General features: G+C 40.9%; 2 non-coding genes across 2 annotated transcripts; one reads left to right on the forward strand and one right to left on the reverse strand.

Annotated features, from left to right (window-relative positions):
• The first annotated feature begins 5,575 nt into the window (after positions 1-5,575).
• Positions 5,576-5,648, forward strand: TRNAA-AGC. Its single transcript has one exon. It is a non-coding gene; the product is annotated as a tRNA-Ala (tRNA).
• A 4,342-nt stretch (positions 5,649-9,990) lies between these two features.
• TRNAM-CAU lies at positions 9,991-10,063 on the reverse strand. The gene has a single exon. It is a non-coding gene; the product is annotated as a tRNA-Met (tRNA).
• Positions 10,064-10,991: the final 928 nt, after the last annotated feature.

Below are 10,991 nucleotides of genomic sequence, written 5' to 3' on the forward strand. Positions count from 1 at the left end.
CACTAGGAGGTCCTGGGAGAAAAGTGATAAAGGTAGATTCAAGAATGGTTAGTTTGAGAAGAGAAATAAAAAGGCAAGTGTATTTTTCACTCAGTTCACCTTGGTTCTAAGAGTGGGTCTATATAAAGAAATGGAACATGCTTCTGCTAATTAATATTCAGGCAGAAAAAGTCATGAATTTCACTACAAACCCATGTCCCTTCTTCCACATGACAAATTGATGAGGGTATTCTTTCTTCTGTCGGTAAAACGAAGTCTGGGATATAGATTGCAATATTAGCAGTGCCATAGTGCAGAATTTCTCATAATTAACACTTTTTACTTAAATACATAAGAAAACAGAATTGGAATGTAAAGTTAATAAATTAATCAGGTTATAAACAATATGAACATAGAAGCAACAATTGCATGGTCTTTGGCATGCAGTCTTTGATTTGGGGAATGCATTCTTTTCTATTTCTATCAGGAAGGAGGAAGAGAAACAGTTCATATTCACATGGAATAGACAAAAGTATGCATTTATGCTCTTGCTCCAGAGGTATATCAAGTCCCCCAATTTTTCATGATCTAGTCCAAAGAGAATTGAACTGTCTGGACTATCAGCAAAACATTGGTACACTGTATTGATAGTATCATTTAAATCTTCAGTGAGCAAGAAGTGTCAAGTAAGGTATAGATTTTGTTAAGCCCTGCATGTTCCAGAGGATGGGAGAGAAACACAGAAACCATTCATCGACTTGGTCCGTGAATGAAAGTTTTTAGGATCTGTGAAATTCTCAGACATTTCCTCCAAGGTAAAGACTCATTGTTGCATCTCGAAGTTCCCATCACTTAGAAGGGAGCACTGTGCTCACCATGTTTCTTTGGGCTGTGAAAGCGGCCGGCATGTCCCGCACTTGGAGGCCCTTCTCTGACACACTTACCAACAGATACTGAATTAGAATATTAACAAATTGAATCCAGCATTATCTATAAAGCATAATGCACCATGAGTTAAGGGAGATTGCCTCGGGAATAAAAAATTAGTCAAGCATTGAAAAGTCAATTAAATGTAATATACTACATTAACAAAACAAAAAATACATGTAATCATCTCACTAGATGCAGAAGAAATATTGGACCAAATTTGCCATTCATTCGTGGTTTTTAAAAATTATCTCAGTAAACTAAGAACGGAAGGAAAATTCCTCAGATGAATAATGGGCATTTAAGAAATTCCTACAACTAACAACAGAGTTAATAGTGGAAGAACAAATATGTACCCTTTAATATTGGAGAAAAGTGCAAAATATCTGTTCTCATTTCTTCTACATGTTACAGAAAGTCGTAGCTAGTGCCAGAAAGTAAGGAACGCATGAATAAAGAATAAATGAATAAATAAATCATTTTAGAATAAGAAAAATATATTCATTTGCAAACAACATAATCAGATACACGAAAAATCCTAATGCATCTACAAAAATAAGCATTATAAGTAAATATAGCTATGTCACAGATTACAATATACAAAAATTAATTGGATTTCTATGTACTAGCATCAACAAAAATGGAAAATTAAGTTACCATTTTCAATAGGATTAAAACAAATGAAATATTTAGAGATAAACTTGTCAATGTGCACAAGACTTGTACATAGAAATCTACAAAAGATTGCTGAGAAAAACTCAGGAAAATCTAAATAATTGGTGTTTTTGCCATATTCACAGATTGAAAAGTTTAATATTATTAAGACATCATTTTTTTTCTCTGAGTTGATCTGTAGATTTACTACAATCCCAACAAATATCCCAGCAGGAGTTTTGTTTTGCTTTGTTTTGTTTGTTTGTTTCTACAGAAATTGACAAGCTTATTCTGAAGGACCTAGAGTGACCAAAATAATTAGGAAAAGAAAAACAAAGATACAGGACTTACACCAAGTGATTTCAAGACTTACTATAAAGCTAAGGCTAATCAAAATAATGTGGTATTGTCTCAGGGATACTTACACAGATTGATGGAATAGAATAGATAGTCCAGAAATAGACCAACGTTTGTGGTCAACTGATTTATGACACAGGTAAAATGTTATTTAATGAGCTTTTTAAACAAATCGTTCCAGGCAACTGAGTATGGAAAAAATGATTCCCTACCCTTACCTCACATCCTATACAACAATTAAATCAAAATGGTTTATATACATGAAGTTTAATGTTAAAGATATCAAACTTGCAGAAGAAAAGAAGAAAAGAAGTCTGCACATATTTGATGTAGGCAAAGCTTTTTCAGAAGAGACCAGGAAAGCATGAGCCCTTACAAAAAAAGGTACATTGGATTTCATAAAATATTAAAATGCTTTTTCTTTGAAAGACAATATTAAGAAATTGAAAGACTTCAAAAGAAATTTAATATATGTTATATGCACACACAGTTGTTATACATCTTATGTGTTCTACATACACATATAACAAAGGACTTTTATGGAGAATATAAAACACATTTTAGAACTCAGTGATACAAACACTCAGTAAGGATAAGGGCAAAAAACTTGAGCAGGCATTTCACAAAATAAGATACTTATATGGCCAATAGACACACTAAAAGATGTTCAACAACATCAATCAGTACAAAAATGCAAATTAAATCTATCAAAGATTAACAGGAAACAACAGATCTCAAATCTCCTGAATGGAGAAACAATTAGTAACATAGATATTAGATAAAGATAAGTTACTTGAAGGATCAATCGATAAAAAGATACTTGGGTTTATTTCCAGGTTTGCGTTATCAAAAAGTGATGCATTCAACAGAGCATTTGAGGTAACTGCTAATTAGGGACGGTACTTCCTTCTCTTTCATCTAATGGGAGAGTGAAATCGGATTAGAACTAGAGCTTTCCTAATGAGATCTTTTCTCTCTTTGTCAGGATCCCGACTCAGATTGAAAAAGCAGAGGATGGTCACTGCCTTCCAGGTCTGAGGCCGTCTCCCAGAAGCTTCACTCCTGGCTTCGCCCTGGTAAGGAAGTTTCCGGAGGTGTTTGAAAACCTGGACACTTAAGTGGGACATGGAACGATATTTGTACTTGTGTCCCGGTTATAAGAACAGGCAGAAAGGACAAGTGTAATATGGGGGAATTAGCTCAGGTGGTAGAGCGCTTGCTTAGCATGCAAGAGGTAGCAGGATCAACGCCTGCATTCTCCAGCTTCTTTTAATCCCTAGTCTACCAACGGTGTCTGATAAATACTTTCAGCGGATTTACCCCTCTTTATTCAATTCAGTGTCATCCTGTTATGTACATCTTTTTCTTTTTAAGGAAATGATACATAGTATTACATGGAAAAGCAAAAAAAGGAAGAGATTAGTCACAAATGAGTTTTGCAAATACAGGTTTTGGGGCTTCAGCTCGAAGTTAATAAAATGTATTTTCGTGGGGAAACCAAACCTTAGCCTTTTGGGTACAAAATATGAGAAACAGCCTGGAAACAGTGTCCCGAGGCAAGAGCAGGAGATTTGAATGTGCCAGTCTTTTGCTTTTAATTACATTGACAACACATGGTCAGGCAGAGGATGAAAATGTGTCTTCTATCAGATTATCTGAGAGTTGGCCAGGTATTTAGAAGAGAGACATGCAGGAGAGAGGTAAGGAAGGAGTATAAGTGAAGGTGGGAACTAGCATATTAACTCTAGTAGTCAGATACACTCACTAAGAAAAGTGACATTCAATCCTTCTATTCAACTCTCTGACAGCTCGTTGTGACAAAATGTGCTCAAAATAAATTGGGACCTAGGTCTTCCTCTAATTTCCAACACGAACCACAATGTAAAAAATAAATAAATAAATAAATAAATAAAATGTATTTTTGAAATTGCAACACTATCCTCTATTTAAAGAAACTACATGAGGCTCTGTATTAACAACACATAGGTTGACTTTAGCTCAGCTGGCCAAAGCAGAGCTCAAAATGCTGAAGAGAGTGGTCTTTGTGTAGGTGACTCCAGGAAGTTCTTGTAGGTCCCTGGGACGTGCCACTCTTTCCATCCTTCTTTCTTTCCCATCACTCAGATCTCTCTCTGACACCATTTGACTTCTCAGCATTGCCCTTTGTCAATTGTAATAGAAAGACCATGTTATTGATTACATGTTTTTCTATCTTATTTCCTTATTCATAAATGAACTCAAAAATGAATGTCAGAAATAAGGAACATATTGTTGAATTTTTGTCCCATAGGAGCAGCCTCTTGCATTCTCAGGATGTGCCCTCCTAATAAACTGGGACCATGAAGGAGGGACCTGAAGCTGCCCCAAACCACCTGCAGCTCCATGAAGGTCATGCCTCCACCCACTAATCACTCTGAAAGTAGCGCCCCTCCACTCTTCCCCAACCACATTTCCTTTTCAGGCAAAAACATTTCTACGGGTTTGTTAGACCCTAGCTTCTAATCCTTTCTTCAGTCTTTACTGATCTGAAGCCACTCTCTCCTTTGAGGCTTCTAAATTATCTGTATAGCCTTTCTCCATTCAGCAAATTTTCATCAGGCAAAATCCTACTTGCTGCTACTTATACTCAGAGAAAAATGACTATGTTACTGTCTTAAACGAGAATTCTTCATAGGTGGAAAGCAGATTTGGAATCCACTACAACTCCAAGGCAGTGGAGCTAGTGTAGCTTCCCCTGGGCTACAGGGGAAGTCTTCTTCGGTGGGCCTGGGAATTGAAGAACTAGACAGGCGTAAGAAGGACAAGTGTGGTGCCCAATGCAGCAAGAGAAGGGGGGAGGAAGCTGACAGGGAAGGAGAATGGCAAGGGAAGCACCTAAACAGCAGACACTGTATAGCCTGCATCTGTTTTTCCTTTTGCCTGAGAGATCCCTGAGCTCTGTGGTGACAAATTTCCATAATTTTTCCACATAAAAAACCGAAGATTAGAAACGATTTCTAGGCATTTTACCTGCATTAATATTAGTATGTGTACAGCATCCAAAATAGGGCCTAGACGACAATTGCACAGTACTACTACTTGTTGTTGTGGCAGTTTCTATGTGGATCATTGGCCTCATCCACTGTGCCTGGTGCTGAAGAAGTGCTTCAGGAATGACTCCACAGATGGAGAGTAAAATTCTCAAGCTTTCTCTTTCTCAGCTCCTCCAAGGTTCTCTATCGCTTTCTGAGTCCTACAGGAGGAAAGTGCTCTTGAAGATGCGGCGCGTATGGCGTAAGGCTCTGGGGCTGGGAGAAGGCGCCCCACTACTTCCGGGCGGCCTTGCCTGCAAGGAGCAGGTGACGATCACAACTCTAGAGCAGGCTGCAAGAGCCATGCCCGCTAGCCAGGCAGTTCCGGGTGGTGCTTCTCCGTCTGGAATGTGCTCTCTACTTCCGAGAGATGAGGAAGGCGAAACCGGGAAGTGAGGAGAGAGGTCTCCCTCATGACCTTCTTTGGAAATCCCTATTCTTCACACTGTCAGGCTCATAGAACTTTGCTCGAGGCAGTATCTGAGAAGCTCCGCCCTCAATCTTGTCCTATCAGGGGTTTGGCGGCCCAGAGTCCCGGCAGGCTCCTAATAATCAGGAAAATGGGTGGGGTGCGGCGTTCCCCCAGTGGGGAATTAGCTCAGGCGGTAGAGCGCTCGCTTAGCATGCGAGAGGTAGCGGGATCGACGCCCGCATTCTCCAGCTTCTTGTCTGGTTTATGTCTCTTGGTCTGTATACCACGTTCTTTCTCCTGTTGACGACATCGGTGCTTCTTACCTGGGAGAAGATCAGAGGAACCCGCCGCCTCCCTGGAGCCCGTGTTTCCCTGCTCCCCATACAAGAGTCTTGTTGCCCCTGCTTCCAGCCTCCCTTCTTTTCCACTCCTGCCTCAGGTTTGGCACTTCTAGGTACCCAGGTCTCAAGGCAAATTTCCCGTCTTTCGGCAAGTACAGCTAAAAGTGATGCCACACGATCTCTCAGTTCCTGCTATATCTTCACAAATATCGTCTCCTCCGGAAAGTATGTCTTTAAGTTATTCGTTTGTTTTTCTCTCCCCTAGATTGGGAGCTTCCTGAGTACCAAAACACTATGTAGTCTATGTAGTCTGTGTAGACTGTGCTCAACTCACTTCATCCCCATGTGTAGAGTTAAGGTTCTATAAAATACAGTTACTACCTTGAACAGATGAGGTGGGTGGTATAAGGAAACAGGGAGATAAAACACAAAGCAATACTTAAAAACATCATCCTGCCACATTTCTCAAATCTTAATAATAGCATTCACTAATGTATTTTGGTTTTTCTTTGTGCTTTCTCCATATCCATTTATTTATTTATTTATTTTTTACATTTGACTGACAATTTTACATTTTTTTTTTTAAATGACCAATCAGATTTTGCTATTTTCTAGTTAATTCCTGTGTTTCCTTCACCATTCTATTTTCTGGCTTTCTATCAGGCTGCTGATCTTCTTCTTCTTCTTTTTCTTTTTTTTTTTCCTTCTTTTTCTTACTTCGTATATTTAATGCACTGATTTATTCTAATGCTTTGTAACTTGGGTATTTAAAGGTATAATTTAAAATTAGAAAGCAGTTTCTACAGAATCCTTAGAAATATGTCATTATATTCTAAGGAGCTTGAAGATATACTTTTGATTCGTTTCTAAACTGTGCATTTGAGAATCTCTTCATGTTTACTTTTATGTTCATTCTTTCAATGTTATTTTCTAATTTTTGTGCATCATTTCCTTTATCAACACACAAATATATGAGTTATATATACATGTATTTATGAATGGCAGCGGAACCACACATTAGTGCTAATATTGGTGTATTAATAATTATTGGTTTACCAATTGTAGCACATGCACCACAATGATGCAAGATGTTAATAATAGGGGAAATTGTAAGAGAGGGAGAGTGATGGAGTTTATGGAAATTCTATGTATTCTGATCAATTTTTCTTTAAACCCAGAACTTCTCTAAAACATAATGTCTATCAATTTTAAAAACTAATATCAATAAAAGAAAGACCAGGGACCTTTTATGGATGAAAAGAGTCTTAAAAAACATAAAAATCTGTAGATTTTAGTTTATTTTTTATAATCAGCCATTAAGAGAAATTTTTTTTTTGTATGGGTGACAATCAGAAAAAAAGTTAGTATTAGATCATATATATGATCTATTACCAATTTGTTAACAAGTACTTAACACACATACAAACATGGCCCTAAAATTTCCTAGTTCTCTCAAGCGTTGATTTCGTCCTTATCTCCACGGCGGAGTTCAAGAAAGCGAAATGTGTAATGGGTATCCCTCCTTTCCAAACTTCCTTCCAGTTCACAACCTAGTGCAGTCTACTTGCATGGGATGTTTCTTTTCCATCACAATGCTCTGAGATAACTAAGTCAAGGGAAGTTTGAGCAGCCCTCCAGACCCTCCAGATTTCAAAGGAAAGCCCACTGCTGCTGGTCTGGGGGAGCTGATGGCCTATTCATGGATGAGATGGACTAAGGACAGTGGGAAGCATAATGGACCAACAGTGTTGTTGGAGGGGACTGGGTGAGGAAGCAGGAGCCTAAACAATACTCTCCAGACACTGCCTGAACACTGTCTCCAGACCGGTCTTGTAGCATCAAAAATTACAGCTAAATATTGATTTCTTTCTGGTAATTATTTTGTTCAGCAACCTGGAAAAACTGACAAAAAATTATCTCATTCCCTTTCCTATCTAAAGTCTGAAATATTTCATTAAAATTTTAAAACTTAAAAAAAGTGCTTATTAGGCCAGGCTCGGTGGGAAGCCGAGGTGGGGGTGTGGCGGGGTGGGAGGTGGGAATCACTTGAGGCCAGGAGTTTGAGACCAGCCTGGCCAACACGGGAAACCCTGTCTCTACTAAAAACACAAAATTAGCTGGGCGTGGTAGTGCTCGTCTGTAATCCCAGTTAGTCGCGAGGCTGAGGCAGGAGAACCTCTTGAACCTGGAAGGCGGAGGTGACGGTGAACCGAGATCGCACCACCGCACTCTCAAAAAAAAAAAAAAAAAAAAAGTGCTTATTGAAATTTTTAAACTTGAAAGTGCTCTGACATATACATAAATCATTTTCTCTATATACATGGTTTTTGCACTTATACATGTCTAGACACCCTAGGAATGGTGGTGCCGTAGTGTGAACATGGAGCCTGGAATGGACAGCCCCAAAACCTCCTCCTCCTCAACTGTTGACTCATCAACAGTCAGTCCGTAATCATAACTTCCTTAAAATACAAGAGCTGCAGAACATTCTGGGATATCTGTGCTAATTAATCTGGCAGTTCCCGCTGTGGCTTGCCCCAGGTGTGACGTGCTCTCTTTCGTGAAATTAGTAACTACGAACTGTAACGGGAACAAGGCAATTGATTGCCTCTGCACTCTTGCCCAAAGCGTTCTCTGAGATGTTTGGTAGTTATTTGGGTCCTTACTTGACCTTCGTGGCCTTAAAACTAAGGGAACATGGCATTTGTGAATCTGAAAGACTTGCGATAATTTTCTCATCTCCTCCAGGCTGTGTGCATCACTTTGAGTTTGCGGAGGGAACAGCCCTTTCTCAGGGCCCCCTCATGTCCTGGGTGTCATCCTCAGAATGTGGAGCTTGGGCTCCATTTGAAGAGGGTGTGAAGGCCAGCCAAAATGCAGTCCTGCTCTGTAAATCCCTTCCTCTGACTAGCTTGATTTTAGGCTCTGAGAATGGATGGGGTGGGATTGCTCTTCAGTACTTTCTGCTGAGACATTTTTGTATATTCATTTCTATCTCAAGGAGCCTCTACAACAAAGGAGAAAAAACTGTCTCGGGTTCTGTGTGTGGCACATGAGTTTGAAGGATTTCTGAGACTATTGTTCAGGACTGGCGTTACAGATGAAACGCCAGTTAGATTCAGGACCAGTGATGATGGGATCCCTGGCAGGCGGATATAACACCTCGTTGAGGACAGACTGCCAACCACTCTCCTTCTTTCTCTCTTTCTGAATTTATTTTCTATAAATTCCACTGGGTATCAGAACCTTCCTTCGGCTGACTGGCGCTTTGCAATTTCCTCTCCAAGCCCGGATCTGTTCCCCCAAATTCTCTCGTTCCCGCTTCTAGCTTCTCTTTTTAGCTTCTCTAGGTTCGCGTCATCGGCTTTCCTTGTTTCCCAGGTTGAATCCCCAGTTCCAAGCAGCGGAGAGGTCTTCTTGTCATAAAATTAACTTCCCTCGGCTCCTGTAACCCTCCCACCCGCCGTGTAGCACTCTGCATCTCTGAGAAGAAAGTGACCACCCCAGCCCAGCACAGATTTTCTTCGTCTTTGAGCACCTGCTCGGAGTTCCCGCCCCTGGTCGCTCCTCGGTTTTCCCGCATCGCACACATACAGTCTGTTGGATGTCGGTCAAAGATATAAAGATATTGCCAGCCCCCGCCAGGGAACCATTTGGGGGAAAACAGATCAGTGATTCCCTGTCGTCTGTGTACCATAAAAATAAAAACATAAAAATAAGAAGATCAATGTATTCCACATCTGCACCCAAGCGTACAGCTCTGAGGTGATCAACTGGGAAGCGACGGTTGCCCACCCAGAGGGAAGAAAGGAGCAAAGCCGGAGAATGCGGACGCGGACCCTGCAGGCCGCTGCCTCCCAGGTGAGCTGGTTACAAATTCTGCTATCCCCAGCCCCCACCCCGCTATTGGCTATTTGAGGCGTGCGGGAGTTTTTTCCGGACTAGAAGTCTTATGTTCCACCTGGTTTTTCGGGGCCACTCAACATTCCTGAGCTCCACCCCTGCCAAGGTGGAGCCAGCACAGGACTGCAGGCGGAGTCTCCAGACTCATCCAGAAACAGCCACTGCGCGGAGCCGCGAGCGCGTGTCAAACGAGCACCCATAGACAGCTACTGTGGGAAAGCTCTGGGCCCGACGCAATTCCACTTGCTTGATATTTTAGAAAAGAAGCAATTATGCCCCAGCTGTAAAGGGAGTGGGAATTACAGCTACAACAGGTACCAGGAAAATAAGCTTTCCTTGCAAAAGCTGCCCTCTCTGAGGCTCGAACTCAGGACCTTCAGATTATGAGACTGACGCGCTGCCCACTGCGCTAAGAGGGCGACGAAATACAGGGCACAAGCAGATTCTACAGGAATTTCCTAATTTCTTTCCGCAGGCGGGTAATTTTGGGGCTTCAGTTTTCTTCGCCCGGGGTCGCTAGTTCTCCAAGATTCTTTCCAATAGGCACGCGTAGGCTCCTTTTTAGCCCATCGGAAGAACCTCACACTCGGAAGCCATAGTGTACTGAACAATTATGCCTGACCTCATTTTCTATTGATCTGGATCTTCGTCCCCTCAGATGTATTAGGCAATATTTACTGTCCACAGTTTCCTTAGTTGGGATAGCGGGCTCTCACTAAATCGTAGTTGAATGAATGAAAAGCTCCCAAACACGTCTGTAGTTTACACTTAACCTGTCTTAATTTAAATTTGCATTTCCACTTATGTCGCCTGAGATATTCCCCTCAAAATACACCAACTGATTTTATGATGAGTCTTCATGTTTTCTTCACCGCTATGTTCCAAAAACCCTATTGAAGATTTTATTCCCATAATTTCATTGAGTCCAGTTTATTGCCATAAATCTATACATCATTATTCCCATCTTACTGATGAAACTGAGGCTCAGCGGAACTAAATCCACAGCTGATAAGGGGCAAAACCAGACCTTGAAAGCAGATTTTGTTTCCAAAAAGTGCGTTGTGCTCTTTCTCCCTCTAGATCATGTAATCTCCCCTTTTCCTCTCCACACCACCACGCTCATTCGTTAAGCAAATAGTTACAGAATTTTAGATTCGTTGGTCCATTCAACAAACGTTAATTCACCATCTGCCGTGTACCCGGCATTTATGTTCTAGATTTCCAAGGCATCCTTGGCCCTTTATCCCTCACTTCCCTACAAACACCTTGAATCATGTGTTCTCAAAGTGCGGTGCCCAGACCCACCACATAATTCTTGAGGACACATTCCATTTCAGGTACTGTGCT

Source organism: Papio anubis, unplaced genomic scaffold, assembly GCF_008728515.1.
Source record: "Papio anubis isolate 15944 unplaced genomic scaffold, Panubis1.0 scaffold611, whole genome shotgun sequence".
Taxonomy (NCBI): Eukaryota; Metazoa; Chordata; class Mammalia; order Primates; family Cercopithecidae; genus Papio; species Papio anubis.